Genomic DNA, 15,727 nt, shown 5'->3' on the forward strand with positions numbered 1-15,727 from the left:
GGACATAATAGTACAAACAAGAAAACAAAAGAAAGAAAAAACCAGGAAAAGATTATTATTTATAATAAAATTTTAAAAATAACAAGTAAAGCTAAAAAAAATTAACTTACTGTCTTAAGTGATGGAAATAGAACAATGTCAGCAATACCACGGCTAAATACAAATGACAAAACATTACCTCATTGGTTTGTTCTAGCTGTGTCAAAATTCACTTTTTGCATTCACTTCTCTACTCTCCTCAGTTTCCATAAGTGTCCTCATAAGAATCCAGCTGCTGACTTAATTTTACATTTGGGCAGCTGAATATCATGCATGCATCCCAAATTTAGGACTCAGGAGTTAAAGTTAGTCTTTTACCTTTAAATCTAAAGATGCTCACCCAACCATGAATAGGTTTCTTTATATCTTATGTCTTTATGTTCCTATTAACCTGCATTTTTTAATTCTGTGAATGTCAGAAGAATGAATGGACAAGAGAGTTGTGAATAATAGGAGGTAACATGAAGTTTATAGAGGTACTGATTGCACAGTATGGTTAGGAAGGTTCATATGTTTGCCTAAGGCAGTGCCTCTCTCTCTGCTACCTTTTGCTTGCAAAAAGGACCCTGTACTGGGCATGCCAGAAGGAATATATGCCCAGCATTTACTAGAGAGTTGGTGCCATATATAAAAAGTACTGCCTTAGCTGTTGCCTCTTCTCATAACTGTGTTTCTTGGTCATGTGCTCATCATAACCACACCTTTCTTCATTTTTTTTTTAATGGAAATATTTTAGATGTAGTGAGGAATGGTCACCTCTGAAACTGAGAGCATTCCCGGGGTTTCTGTGCCCATCTCTCATCTAATTTTAGGAGACGTAAATACATCACCAAGTGAGTGGTTTTTCTGTTTGAGATGGTATTTGTGCACATGTAAAATGTGTTTTCAAGCATTATCTCTTTTCACCTGACACATCATAAACATGTAAGTGTGCAGTAATATGATCTGTTTCTATAGAGACCAAGCATAGAATACTTTAAGAATACACATAAGAATTTGTAAGGAATGTTTATGATGTTTCTGCTTCTCTGAAACTTCTATCCATTGCAAGGGTACTTGATAAATGACAGATTTCTAACTAGGTCTTGAGGCAGCATCCAAAGGATAATCCCTTTATCTCTGCCATCTATGACCAAAGAGAAGTTGAGATATCCACTCTGCCCTTCTCTTCCAAACAGTATCAGCTCTGTGTGATTCTTTAATCTTTGTCCTAAAAAGCTTCCCATGATGAATGCTCTTCAATTAATTCCAATGCATCATTACCTTTGGCAATGCCTAATTTGAATACTTTTTGATGTAATGTCCTTTTTTAGCATGGTCTTGTGGTTTAACCACAGCTAGAAAAGCATATTCTTTTTTTCCATGAGTAGATTTTTTTTGTCTTGGCTCCTCTTTTTCTTCTCTTTCCTTCTCTTTTTTTTTTTTTGGTATGTGTTTTGTATTGTTTTGTTTTGATTTTAGATCTTCACCACCTGAAGATCCTACTGTGACTAACCTTGACTCTACCATGTGTGTATATAGCTCATTGGTCTGCTGTAGATTTAAGAAGAAGAAGAAGAGCTGAACAAATCCCTACTTAGTCAGAACACTTTCTCTTGCCCTTGGGCTGGAGATAGGCCAGGACAATGCCTTTTATTGAAGAACAGAAATATGAAATGTATCACATCTCTTGAACTGACTGATATGTAGAATTTACCAAAATGGAAACCACATGTTTCTAAGAATTTAAAACATGGAGGCAGCTGCACTAGCATTATACACACATCTGGAAGCAGCCATCTCTCACAGAGGCAGCTTTGTAAATCTTTTCTGGGGGCACCATCCTAAAATTCATTTTGCCTGAGATAAAATACAATAAGATATGCTGAAAAACTTATAGCTAACGTAGGAACATCACATGGCTTCATACAGACATTGACAAAACAAACGGACAGACAGTCATCAAGCAGGAAAGGAAAGTAAGTTGTGTCACTTCAGAAAAAAACACGAGTGTACGTTTTGTTTTTCCTTCTGCTCACGAACTCATTTGGTAGAACAGTATGATTGTTATCTAGACTGTCTTTGTTCAGCTTGCAAGTGTATGCTAAGAGTGACCAAATTAAATTATGTCTTCTTACTCAAAAGAACAGTTTCCTGTGTGTACTCAAAACCACAGCTTCTTTATTGACTGGAATAAGTTTTTACTACTTTTTGCCACTTGACAGCCCTTTAGAGCCAAAAGAGCTGTGGGACAGTGAGGGGGACTCTGCCTTGTGCATCATTTGCAGAGTTGGTAACTACGCCCAAACTTCAGCCCCTTTATTGCTGGTGGCACAGGAGACAGAAGCACTGTGGCTTGGCATTTATACTCCAAGTGGATCTGTATAAGTTTAGAGAGAAGTACTGCTAATAGACATCTAGGGTGGAAGAGCGATTAATTTCTGTGACTACCAGAATAGAAAATTCTTCAGCTTCCAGGTTGAACTGTAGGTAGGATTTCCTGATCTTCACCAGAGGTTTCTCTGGGCCTCTGATTTAGAGAACAGGGCTTAGGTATACGAGCATAAGGAGCAAAGAACATATTATGTATTTCTCTTTGAGTCTTGGTTGCTTTGCTGAAGGGATTCCTGGTGTGGAAGTATCAGCAGGAGGCAAATGCCATATGGGTTTGAGCTCTGTAAAAGAGAAATGGGTATATCAAATTTTGCAACATGGAATAGAACGATATTTTTATAAGGAGTGTTGACAACATTGAAAAGCTAAGCAACAGGCCAGAAAAAGATTACCCATGCCCTTGACTGTCCCTCAGGAACATGTCCCTAGCATTAAACAATTGGGAAGCTCCACTACTGTGTAAATTTCAGACTTAGCACGAGAATCCAAGGGAAGCAAGTTCCAGTAGTGTCACATGGCTCTTCACAGAGCTGAAGGTAGGTAGATCTTCTTAGTAGCAAAAGGGCTTTAGCTTTTCTGCCTTCTCAGCTGTTGGAGACAGATTCCTGCCAAAAGAGCCGGCAGTTGGGAAATGGCAAAAGAAAAAAAATAGTTATGTCCTTTCAAACAGGTGCACTATGCCTGCAGCAAAGAGAAAGACACATGAGAACATGCATTTGCACAAGGAGGCATTAGAATAAAAAGGCTTGAGCTGCAGAGACTGAAATATCTTTACAAGATGGCAGGCAGCCAGAAATCTGGAGGGTGGGGGAATGACTGCTTTTTCTTATTTTTCACATTTTTGATTGAAGGCATTTGATTCTGATTTCAGCTATGTGGTTACATATTGATGCTTAAAAGGTGAAATCAGTTGTTATTCAGAAGATGATTTAATAAGCTAGGCAGGAATATCTGCCAGCGTAGCTAAGTTCAGAAATCAGGCACAGGTTTTCTGCCAAAAGAATTGGGAACTAAGAAACCATAACAAAACACAACCACATCAGCCAGTATATATTGCTGCAGATCAGACCCATATTAAAAATATTTTCTCAATATAACAGGAGCATTTAGGTGTCTTTGAAAAGATTTTATTGAGTTTAAGATAACACATTTTGCATTTTACTGTACAAAATACTGCAATGCCTTTCAATGGATGCCTCTATTTTTGTCCTTATGTGCAATTGAGTTCTTTATGCCTACAGAATTCTAAAGTAACATAAAGATAGCTGTATATGTACAGAATATCTGTCAAAGGATTTGGCCTTTGTTATAACAGCCATGAGTTTGCAGGATGCACATGCAACCATCTGTACCTTTCCTTTAAGTGCTTATCTGTGTGATCCTTCAAAAAATTAAGCCTATTCTTAGAGTTACACAGATACATATTTTTCACTCATATGTAATTGGTGTTTAGAAAATAAAAGCTGTTATTCTCAGTTCCCATCTCTCAAACAATTTAGCATTTTCAAAGAAAATATATACTTTCTAAGTGAATCCAAGATCCCTCTAACTAAATATGTTCCATTTTCCTCACATCTTGAGAATTTTATTCTGCTTCTTCATTGACAAGCATAATGAAAAAAGTGGCATAGCAAGAGCTCTGCTTATTATTTGCTTTGATAGACATAGCTGGAAGGAAATGTTCTAAGCTCCGAGTATCTCAGGTAGCCATTTTAAAAGGCAATATTTACAGAGTGCCTCTCTGAGCTAGAGAAAAGACTTGAAATTCAAAACTCCTGTCTGATAACATCCTGTCCATTTATTCCAGTTTATTTTGCTAAGACTTTATATGATGATACAAAACAAATATTACACAGTTGCAATTTTTGGGTTGGAAATTTTGTGTTGGTTCTCATTGCCTATAGTTTCAAATTCGTCACATTTTATGACAATGCATATGAAGGTTTCTAGCACAAAATCAAATCTTTTTGTCATAATCTCATTGCCATAATATCATCACCTTTGGCAATCATGTCTGACAGTTCACGAAAATGCAGATTGCCATCAAACCTACAAGGAAGGAGCCCTCAGATGCCAATGCATCCTTAGGGCAAGGAGTCAAACTACCAAGTTTATTGCTTTTCAAGTGGTCATATCCCTCTGGCATTTTTCCCAGTCTTTCTCCTCCCTGAACCGTAGCACACAGTAAAGAAAATAAAGATGTCATACAGCAAAATTAACATTAGTATGTAGATTTTTTTTTAGAAGCCTAGATTCTGGATTTAGATATGCTCTAGATGGATGACAAATTATACTATTAATTTCCATACCTTTTCCTTCAAATCACATATTTTCTTGAGACTGAGACTGTATTTGTATTTGGTTTTGTATCCTGACTCTATTTTTTGAGGAATTCAAAATTACCAATAGTTAAATAAGTTAAAATGAAACATTTTGTTTAAATAGATGGTGGAGGAAAAAATCACAAATAAAGCAAAACTAAAGTGGGCAGTGTCAGGAGTTGAAAAAATAGGAAAATTTAAATTCAGTGGCAGGATATAAGAATCATCTGTGCATATTATACAATTGTTAGGTACTGTTAAAGAACAGAATGATCCACAGTACCTATCTGAACACTAAGAAAAATAGTTGCCTGACAAGGTCTACCCTGTCCAGACATGAATGATGCCAAAGAAGATAAGAATATGAAATCTATAATATATACAGGAACTTCAACATCTCAACCCATATGAATTTCCCCAAAGCTCTTTGTCTGAGGATGAAATAAATCAGCCAGAATAAAGAAAGATCCACTTCCTTTAGTATTTTTCCACGTCCACAAGGGAAATACCCTCTATTCCCCCCAAAAGTCAGTCTTAAAAGAGGAACAACAGTTGATTTTTGTATCTTGAAGGCAAAAAATTGCTAGTGACCAATAATTGCATGCCCAGTCAATCATCAGCAATGTGTAAACACCAAAAGCATAAGATTCATTAGGATATCAGGATAAGAAATATTTCTGAGACAGAACATGAAAAACAGAAATTCACTGAGGATCAGAAGTAGAAGTTACGGACAGGTATCTATTAAAAAACAGTTAATCTTCTCCTCTGTCTTTCAATTGAATATATTCTGGTGTATTAATTAAATCTTCATTGATGAGGGTTGGTTTTTTAGGGTATTTTGTGTTTAGAGCAGCTGTTGTAATCTTTGACAAATGCAATGCTGACTCTATGATGGATTCAAGTCTGTTGTTCACTGGCAACTTTGAGTTTCCTAGGAGTGAAATTAAATAAGGATAAACTGAGAAGCAGAGCATGAGATAAGAAAAGGAGATGAGAAGAAAGATGAAGATACCAGAGAGAGGTGAAAACCTACAATTAATTCGTTATTAAGAGCAGACTTTCTTTTCTGATGTCGTAGTTTTGCATTGTAAGGTAATGAGAGGGTTTCAGAAGAAAAACAGATAAGCAAATACTACAAAGTTGAAGTGATGAGATTAAAAAAAAAATCAATTATTAACCATTATACTATCGTGTATAATCATGTTATTTGTATGTGACTAGAGGACAACATGGTCTCCAGGGTCATTAGCAAATCGTAGTAATGGGCTAAATTCTGAGTTACAGAGATTATGCCTCAAAACCAAGCTTAAACTTGTAAAATGTACTGCTGTATCATAAGATGGTACATTGAAGACTGTGTACATACCCTCATACAATCAGAACCCAGATCACACAGGCACCCCTCAGGAAGATCAGAGCTGATCCTATCTATTTCATCATTCCTTAAATTGTTTAGGTCCCATTCTAATACAAGCAGTAAGCTTTTTCATTCCTCTGAATTCTTTTATTCTTATGAAGTTCATTCCAATAGTGAATATTTGTTTTTGCAACCATAGTGATAACAGATAGTTACTGGACACAGTACACTCAAAGTATTTTCAACTATTCTTTTTGAAATTTGACTATATTAGGGTCTGTCTGTGGTAATGGTGCAATAAAGATACAGTACTGATATAATTCTTACATCAGTTTTCAGTTATGACATTAACAACTGTTCTGTTTAAGACTTTTCTGAAGTTATGAAGACAGATCATTCTTTCATCTCAGAAAATACAGTTTCCCAGTATTTTCTTCAGAACTTCACTTGTGCTTGAACTCTTCTGGGAATAGATCTACAGTACCTAACACACTCTGTGTGTAGGATTAATTACCAGTATTTTGTTTTACATGACTGAAATAAGTAAGGAACTTTTCTTGAGGGCACATTGATATAGGCATGAAGGAGAATTTGTACTACTTTCACAGAAAATCCATTTCTTTCACATGACATGAAAGGCAGGAAAAGTAGAGAATAAAATATGAGGAAGGAAACAATTGTTTCTATTTTGGAAATAAAGTTGAGTAGAATAGATTTTTATGGACCCAGTGACATTTTGGGGTAAGATACGTAATCTAGAGATATTAAATTATTCTTACATGTTTCTATTTTTTTATATTAGACTGTCTTACACATTCTGTTTCTTGAGTGTGTGTGTATGTATATGTACATGAACATACATTTGTACACATGATATACATATGTACATATGATAGACACTTCTCACAAGCTGATGAAAGCTGAACCTATTTAGCAGGAAGTGTACCTGATCCAGCAAGCAGCTTTCCTAGCTTTGTAGTGTGCTACTTGTGTATGGCAAGGAATAAAGCAGAATTGCAATTAGATCTGTGTAAGTAACGGATAATAGATCTCAAAACTAGTAATCAAATTAATCAGGTAAATTCTCCAAGGAATCACTTCAGCAAAGTAGGTGTATAGCATGAAAAGGTGAGAAATAGAAATAGCAAAGAGAGATCGAGAGCTTTAATGAAAGCCATAGCAGAGTTAGTAGTTCCTTAATTGGGCCCATGGTAGGAAAGGAGAGCAGAGAGGTTGTTTTATTTGGATGAGTGAGAAATTCTGGAGATGTAAGATCAATGGAATGTTAAAAGTTTGAATTTTGGTAAGTACAGTAAGGCTGTGAGTTGGCTAAAGGAAAATAGAGTAGGAAATGTCCAACTAGAAGTTTTAGTGCAAAAGGATTAAAATTGAACTTGATCTTTCTCTTTTCACTCCTCAGTACTTATTGCACTAGTTTCTTTGCAACTCACTTTACCAAGTGAGTTTCTGTTTTTCCTCCTCATTATACAATTGGTTGCTTAAATTTTCTTTTGTGAATAGACCAAGTAAAAAGCATCACGTTAGAAGATACTTACCCTGCTGTATTTGAAAATACAATAGCCACAGATTAGAAAATGACAAAAATATTAAAACATACCTTAAGGAGGAGCAGCAACTCAGCAGTATCAGGCATATCACCCTCTCCAGATTTCTTGTGGTGTTTAAAATTAATAGGAATTGTTTAAAAGTGGACTAAATTAGTAGTCTAAAGTAAAAAGAGAAAAAATTAATCCGCCTCATATATCTCAGTGTGAAGATATGAAAATTTTTAACTGCAAAATGCATAAAATAGTTATAATGTAAAATGATAAGCCCTCAGCCTGCCCAACCCCCAAACTCACGTTAAATTCCTGCCATGATACAGGCAGAAAAATAACACTTCCAATAAATTTTATTTGTTTGAATGAAAAGATAATCTTGTCTGAGGGTTGGAATTTTTTAATTTTATTTAAATTAAGAGGAAAAAAAACCTGGTATGCAGAATGTTTCTCTTTTAGATCTCTAACTGACTATAAGTCAGGTATGATGGTAATAAAAGATTATCATCTGGTTTATGACCTTTGCAAAAGGCACTAAGTGGTCCAAATGCATGTTTGCCTGACCATATCACAAAAGCAGCTGCCCTGCACAGTATTCTCACCCTGAAAAAAAATTTCTTCCCATGGAAGTCAGTGTGCTGATGAAAGTTTTCCAATGAGCATTCATGCAAGGATCAGTGCAGAAGGGGCACAGTGTTGATCAGCTCTCAGATTTTCACTTAATCATTCTTCAGTCATTTAGCTAATAAATTTTTAAGAGGAGGAAAATCAAAGCCTGGGTGCAAACATAGAAAAGGATTATTCATTCTGGAGCTGTGAATGAATATTCAGATAATAAGACACATGTTTCAGTCCTAGTCCCACAATATTAACCCCCTGGCATTTCTCAAACCTGACTACTCTCTCTTGGCAAATTCCTTGAAGTACAAAGTTGCAACCTTTTCTTTTGTTGAATAAAATAAAAATGTTTTCTCAGATTTTTTCTAGGCAGTTGTTTTCCAAATTTGCCAAATACATCAGCTACCTCCATGATTTCCATGCCAAGGCTGCTCAAAAACCATCATCGAGACATAAGTGGAGCTCAGCAGCTCCTAAGGGGTTAAACTTGCTATTCTGAGCTGAGCCAATTTCACTTTGTATGTTCTGCAGTGCAGTGAAAGTTAATTCATTCTAAAGCACAGAGCTTTCCAGCAACATTGTTAATATTATAATGTTCCTTTGCTGCAATGTCCTGGCTAGTTTATTAGATGAGAGAAAAATACAGATGTGCTGACAAGCAGAGTTATACCTACCCACACTGGCCAATTTTTTATTAAAATTACTTTAAACAATTTTTATGCAGAATTATAAGCTCCTTTAGAATTCCAAAGTAGTTATTTTGATTTTTAGTAGTACAGCTGATTACATTTGATATAGGCTGTTGTTTGTTTTTTCTTAATAAAAAGGCATGCTTTTCTGATTGTGTGAGGATAATTTTTCTCTTTTTTAAGCTGCAGTAGAATTTTCTGAATTAAAAGGTGATTGGGTTAGATGGGTGGTACATTTAAAGATAAAGAAAAAAATAATATACCAAAATAGTAACACAAAGACGGACATTATGTCTGCTGTTTCTAACAGGAAGGCAAAACAATCCCATAGTCCTAGAGTGATTGCTGGGGAAAATACAAAACCTGGTTGATCCCACATGCAATATCTATAATGAAACAAACAAAAAAAATTCCTGACATTTCTCTGCAGAATGGAGTGAAGGTTGACAGCACATTCAAAGTCTAATGCACTTATTGGGCAGTCTCTTTCCTATCTGAGCTCTAGCAGTCAGATAAAGGCAGAAACAGTTTATTACAGTATACAAAGGGCTCAAAGAAAGTCATCTCAGTGGTTAAACTTTAGCAGCAGACAAACTGGGAATAAAGGTACCAAGACAGATTTAACACCTTTTTTTCCTTTTCACTCAGCACAGCACTGAATTCTAGTGGCTTTTGCATTATTTAAAGCCTACTTTGTGCCTGTATCTTGTTGGATATTTAGATCCCCTTGATGCGTGTGAGGCAGCTGACTTCACTTTCCTCTCAAGGCCTTACCTTGAGCTCCAAACACACAGAGAACAATATCGTTACTATGGAATTGATACACCTGAAAATCCACACAAACAACTAATGCCCTGCTTACCTGGCAAACTACCTGGCTCATCTCTGAGAAGTGCCTGTCATCACCTCCAAAGGCTGAGCTCTTTGTAAAACCCACCACTGAGGAGAGTGCAGCACAGCCACCGCACTTTGCACAAGCCCGTGTGAAATGAGAGCAGGAGCACAAATGCCAGGTTTAGGAAAGGTGGTCTCTGCTCAGCAGTCATTCCAGTTGGGGTCAGTGCCAAAATCAGTGCTAACTCCAAAGGCCAAGCTATGAATGGGCTGGAAGGGAAGGCAATTCAGATCAGAGGAAATCTTGAACAGTGAAAGGTGGGGATGTTGTGTTCGCTCTTCGTCTCCGTTACCTTTTGACAGTCCTCTTAGTTGACATTAGTTTTACAGACATGCTCCTTTCCTAAACTATCACTGTCTTTTGAATATAACTGTCTTTCCAACACCTCAAAATCAGCTTCAAGGTACACTTGTAAGGCAGTATTCATATCTTCCTTGGTTTCAGATTTTGAGAGTTCAGCCAGATGATTTGATTTGACTACTCAGGACACAGAGAAACTTCTAATATGTGTAAACCACTCACATTTCTCAATTTCTGAATTGATATAAAAAGGAATGAAATGATGCTAAATATGTAAAACTAAAAATAAGGATTTTTTTAGAAGTGAAAAGGGGGTGAAAATCAGATATGTTGTAGAATCAGCTTATAGTCTTGAAATAGTTATAATTTCCCTGAAATAGAGACAGTTTATCGTTCTTTATCCTTAGGCCTTTGTAAGTGTGATCATACAGACAAGCAACAAAGCAAGTGCAATATTTTAGAGGTAAGAGAGTAAGATATTTAATTGCAACAGGAAAATAGGAGACACTGAAGGAACAGGATATCTTTAGAAGAAAAGACAGAGCAGATGACAAGAGAGACTCTCATGGGGAAGAAAGTATAAAATAAATGCCAAGAAGTGAGTAAAAGAATAAGAAAATCCAGAAAGTGACACATTAGTGATACATTGAGTGGAAGATGAAGAATGCTGTCCCTCATGTGGGGCATGTGAATAGGAAAATACTGGGTCTAAAATTTCCCTAAATTGAAAAGCTATTCTTTGTTTTCCTGAAAGTCTCCTTTTTTAACCATGCTGACTGCCTAGATGTCTCTGGACTGACCTTCTTTTCTGTTACTTCTACCAGTTCTTAGAATTATCTAAGTGCAGCACAATAATCTTGAAATGACTCAGTGTGTAAAATTAGCTGCCTTGTCTATATCAGGGAGAATGGTGATTCAAAGACGCTATAAATTTGATCTTAGCTGGAGATTTCTCAGATGAACAAGCAGAGACAGAAATAAAGTTGGCTAAGAAACCAGTCTTTCTATATCATATGAACTTAATCATGGTGAGTAACTGTGAAAATCTAATTAAAACAGTACTTACAGAAGGAGCAATCATAGCATACATGGGAAGGTATGGCTAGCATACCAGTTCTTGGTCTTTGGACAGCATTATAAATGTTCAGCAGGGAGATTGAACTAGATGATGTTTCAGGTCCCTTTCAACCCAAGCTACTCTATGATTCTTTGTTTCTATGTTTCTATTATTCTATGTCCAAAAATGAGAATCTGACCACATTTTCAAGCTCTCAGGTTCACCGTGCATCCCAGGCACATGCCAGCAACATATCATGGTATGACACATGGTTGCTGCCTTTTGAAGCTAGAGCTTTCAGAAAGAGGAAACCAACACCTCATGAACTGGATCAGCTTCAACCAAGGCCCCAGTAATCTGCATATATTTACAAGTCCATTCAGATGCTACTTTTCTATTTTTTCTAGTTTGAGGTTGTTGTGGTAGGTTGGCTCTGGCTGGATGCCAGGTGCCCATCAAAGTTGCTCTATCACTCTCTTCCTCAGCTGGACAAGGGAGAGAAAATATAATCAAAGGTTGAGATAAGGACAGGGAGAGATCACTCACCAATTACCATCATGGGACTCAACTTGGGTAAATTAATTTAATTTATTACTAATCAAATAAACATACAATTATGAGAAATAAAACTAATTTTTAAAACACCTTCTCCCCAACCCCTCCCTTTTTCCAGAGCTCAGCTTGACTCAAGATTTCTCTATCTCTTCCCCACAACAGCACAGGAGAATGGGGCATGAGGCTGTGGTAAGCTTATCACACATTGTCTCTGTTGCTCCTTTCTCATCACTCTGTCCCTGACCCAGCATGCAGTCCCTCCCACAGCAGACAGTCAGTCCTTCATGAACCTCTCCTGGTCTTCCAAAGGGCTACAATCATTCAGGAACTGCTGCAGCATCAGTCCCTTCCATGAGTGCAGTCCTTCAGGAATAGACTACTCCAACATGGGACTTTGAGCAACCTGGTCTAGCGAAGGTGTCCCTGCCCACGGCAGGGGATGATCTTTAAGGTCCCTTCCAATCCAAACCATTCTATGATTCTATGATTCCAATTTATAAATTCCATACATTTTGTTTTTTCACCATACTGATAATATTTATTACATGCAGGAGTTGACATGTGATCTTCTGTAACTTTATTTGTTAACAACCATTTTTGGCTTGGTAGTGCTTTTTCTCTTACAACCTGTTGTTCAGGCTGAACTTAGGCTCGTAGACATACCAGATGAGAGAGACCTTTACCCAAATACTGTGGTTTTAATACAGCTAAGTGCAAAATTAGAAATTCAGAGGCAAAAAAAGATGATTAGAGGGAGAACCAGAGGGCATATATAAATATATATATACTGTAAAGCTATTAAAGTATAGTGGATATGTGTTGCATATGAGTTTGTAGGTGTTATGATGGAAGAAGGGATAAGTGATGGGAAAAGTAATTACAAGTAGTCAGGTAACAGTCTGATGTACAATTTCAGTGAATTTAATAGGAAACCTATCCTTAATTCCACAGTTGATAAAATTACAGACATTGGAGAGGAAAATTACAAAAAGATTATTGGTTCTGAGAAGATACCTCATAGCAAGACGTTTAAAGTCTGGTTTATTCACTTTAACAAAGAGAATTCTAAGTTCTTGATCACAGACCCTAGTACTGGGGAGAAAATAGTAGATACTAAGAAGTAATTTTAATATAACAGAGAAAGGGATAACAGGAACAAAAGAGCTCAAAGTAAAAGTCAAGCAAAATTCCAATTAAAAACAAAGTACAAATGCTTCTGAAAGAATGTCATAAATTGTTAGAACCAAACCTTAAGAGGAATGGGGGCTTTCCTGTCTCTGCATATCTTCAAATAAATACCCCATATTTGAGCAAGAAAGGTATTTTAGCAAAACACAAAAGTGTTGGGCTTGACATGGGGGAAGCTGAATGAAACTTAATGACCTATGATTTACAAGAGGTCAGACTAGACTATCTGATAGTCCCTTCTGACCTCACATGCCATGAATCTATGAATAAATCTATGAAATGTTGAGGCGACTCACACACTTCCTTGGAGAAATCAATTTTCTCCTTGTCTCTAAGAAAAGGCAGGTTCTCCAGTGCTTTGAGGGTAAATATCTGCCCTGGTCAAAACTGCCTCAGAAGTCATCATCATAGGATCGTAGAAGATGTTCAACTGGAAGGATGACTCAGTACAATTAGCCTGTCATCTTGCACTGATTTCACACTGACTAGTTATATCAAATATCTGTGCTGGTAGCTGTCATGATTCTGGTAACATTTGGTTAAAACACTAATTGTGGCAACCATTTCTGCTTCTTACATGATTGGGATTGCATATCTTCTTGTTGACCCTGTTCCATAGGCCATTCTTCAGTCTCTATCACTCTTTGAAAGTTGGTACCACAGCAGTTGTGTTGGAGTTGTCTAGTTCTGACCTAATCAGAGGAAACTGTGTTGATTTTACTGTCTGAAGAGAAATGTGGATGATAGCCAGATGGATGAAATCAATCTAAGCCAAACTCTTAATGTCTCTCAGGGTTCTGAGATAGGAAAAATAGCAAACCTTTATAAGTAGAATAATGGGCCAGATAAAATGAAAGAGAAATCAAACTTAATTCCAGACACGACATCCTACATAGGTGTTTATAGCAGAAAAATAGAGCTCCCTGAATGGAAGATTTCTAGGGAATATGGTCAAAAAGATAAAAATATTGACAAGTTTTAATCAGAGAGCTTATAAAATCAAAAAGTGAGCAAAGCTGGGTGAGAAAAAGGCACTTCTGGGATAAATATGATGCTCTGTATTTTTACCGGAAGGACATCTTTTAATTTCCAACAAGAATGTGGTTGTTTTTCTCAGAGAAAATGGTGAAAGTCAGTAGCATCTGAAATTTGCTCTATTCTCTCAGGATGAATGCTTTCTTGGGATATGAGGGACAGGGAGCTGATTTGGAGAGATATTGCTTATATACCTATGAGCCAGCTTTGGTGCATGGGTTTTTTCAGCAGGTTTCTGTGTAAATTTTACAGCAATGTATCACAGTTTGTTTAGCAAAGAAGTAATAAAGTTAAAACCATATCACTGGGAAAAAAAATCTTTTCATATGTCATGATTATGAATTTGTGTTTAAGATGTTAACACCTCTATATATTCTGCAATAATGATTTTACTCTTTCTTATGACCAGTTCCAAACCCCCAGAGTGTTTTTTTATACCTTAAAATATCTTCCTTTGCTATTAGAGATGATTAGTTAGGTAAAAGAGGGAGCTATTAATTCAGTAGATGTCACACAATCTTGGTTACAGACAACTAGTAAAGCAGACTTCTTATCTCTAGCAAAAGGGAATTTTACAGATCTGAAAAGTTTTTATCTCATTTAAAAATTTTAAAAATTAAAAAAAATTAAAAAAAAGGAAGATTTCCATTTCTTTACTATTAATCCCTAGAAAACTGCACAGCTCATTTTAATGCCATGCTAACTAAATGGAATTAATTTGACAGTGCCTATCCTTGAACCTCCAACCTTGGGATTTTGTAAAGTAAAACAATTGTTTCCCTTGTCCTCCACCTTTCATTTCTTGAAATGTGTTCTCTGCGCATTTATCTACAGGCAACCTGAAATTTCATTTCCTTGAAATTTCTGCATCCTATAGTTAGAAAATTGTGTTGTATTATTTATCAGGAGCCAACTGTCTGTTCACACTCTGCAGATGTAGACAAAGACGTGTCCTGCCCTGAGGAGCTTGTAGACTAACTCAAACACTCTAATACCATGAACAGTATACATATTTAAGATAAAATCAGCAGACCTGATGTCGTGATTGATCTCAAATACAGCTTAGTATTATTGATTTCAAATGTACTACTTATATGACTAAATTGTAAAGTGCAAAAGTGCCTGCAAATTAAGTTCTTCAAGTGCTGATTTTTAGATGTGACATGCAATAACTGTATTATATTTGATAAATGAATGATTCCAGAATGCTTGGTAAAAATATGCTACAAAGAACGAAAAAGAAATATTTATTCAAAAAAGGTGATCAAAAAAGGTGAAGAATCATAATTTGGGATTTTTTTATGAAACAAAAATGTCTCCCTCCTAATATCAAAATGATTGATTAATTCAATTGTCTTCAATTATCAACATTAAAATGTAGTTAAGACACTTCTAGTGGAAAATTTAAAATTAAATTTCTTTGGCTTTATTTTGAGTTTAGAATTTGGAAACTGACAAGCAGCCATTTTGTCTTACATTTTCAGTGAAGTACAGGGTGAGCAAGGAAGGTGCAAGAATTTGTCTCTTTCACTCAGTGATACAGAGTATCACTTTTAATATCCCTTAAAAGTGAGATGAAAAGGCATAGAAGAGTAGAAAACAAAGTGGCTGAATGTGGAGACAGAATGAGCCCCGCTCTTACCCATCAGGCAGTATGGAACAGGCTCCCCAGGGAAGTAGTCACAGCACCAAGACTGACAGAGTTCAAGAAACGTTTGGATGATGCTCTCAGGCACAT

The 15,727-nt window shown here is 36.3% G+C and overlaps 1 long non-coding RNA gene across 2 annotated transcripts in view; it reads right to left on the minus strand.

The window, feature by feature from the left end:
* LOC127463254 (uncharacterized) overlaps positions 1-15,727 on the minus strand; it is an 89,903-nt gene that overhangs the window by 32,598 nt on the left and 41,578 nt on the right. The window contains exons 2-3 of one of the 2 annotated variants that reach the window (XR_007900706.1): positions 2,470-2,693; positions 1,803-1,878 (exon numbers count right to left, since the gene is read on the minus strand). This is a non-coding gene — a long non-coding RNA (uncharacterized LOC127463254). The remainder of the gene's footprint in view (positions 1-1,802; positions 1,879-2,469; positions 2,694-15,727) is intronic. The other variant, XR_007900711.1, reaches the window with a different exon arrangement.

The sequence above is a fragment of the Manacus candei genome, unplaced genomic scaffold, assembly GCF_025592945.1.
Source record: "Manacus candei isolate 608988 ecotype Guabito, Panama unplaced genomic scaffold, ASM2559294v1 h1tg000008l, whole genome shotgun sequence".
Classification (NCBI taxonomy): domain Eukaryota; kingdom Metazoa; phylum Chordata; class Aves; order Passeriformes; family Pipridae; genus Manacus; species Manacus candei.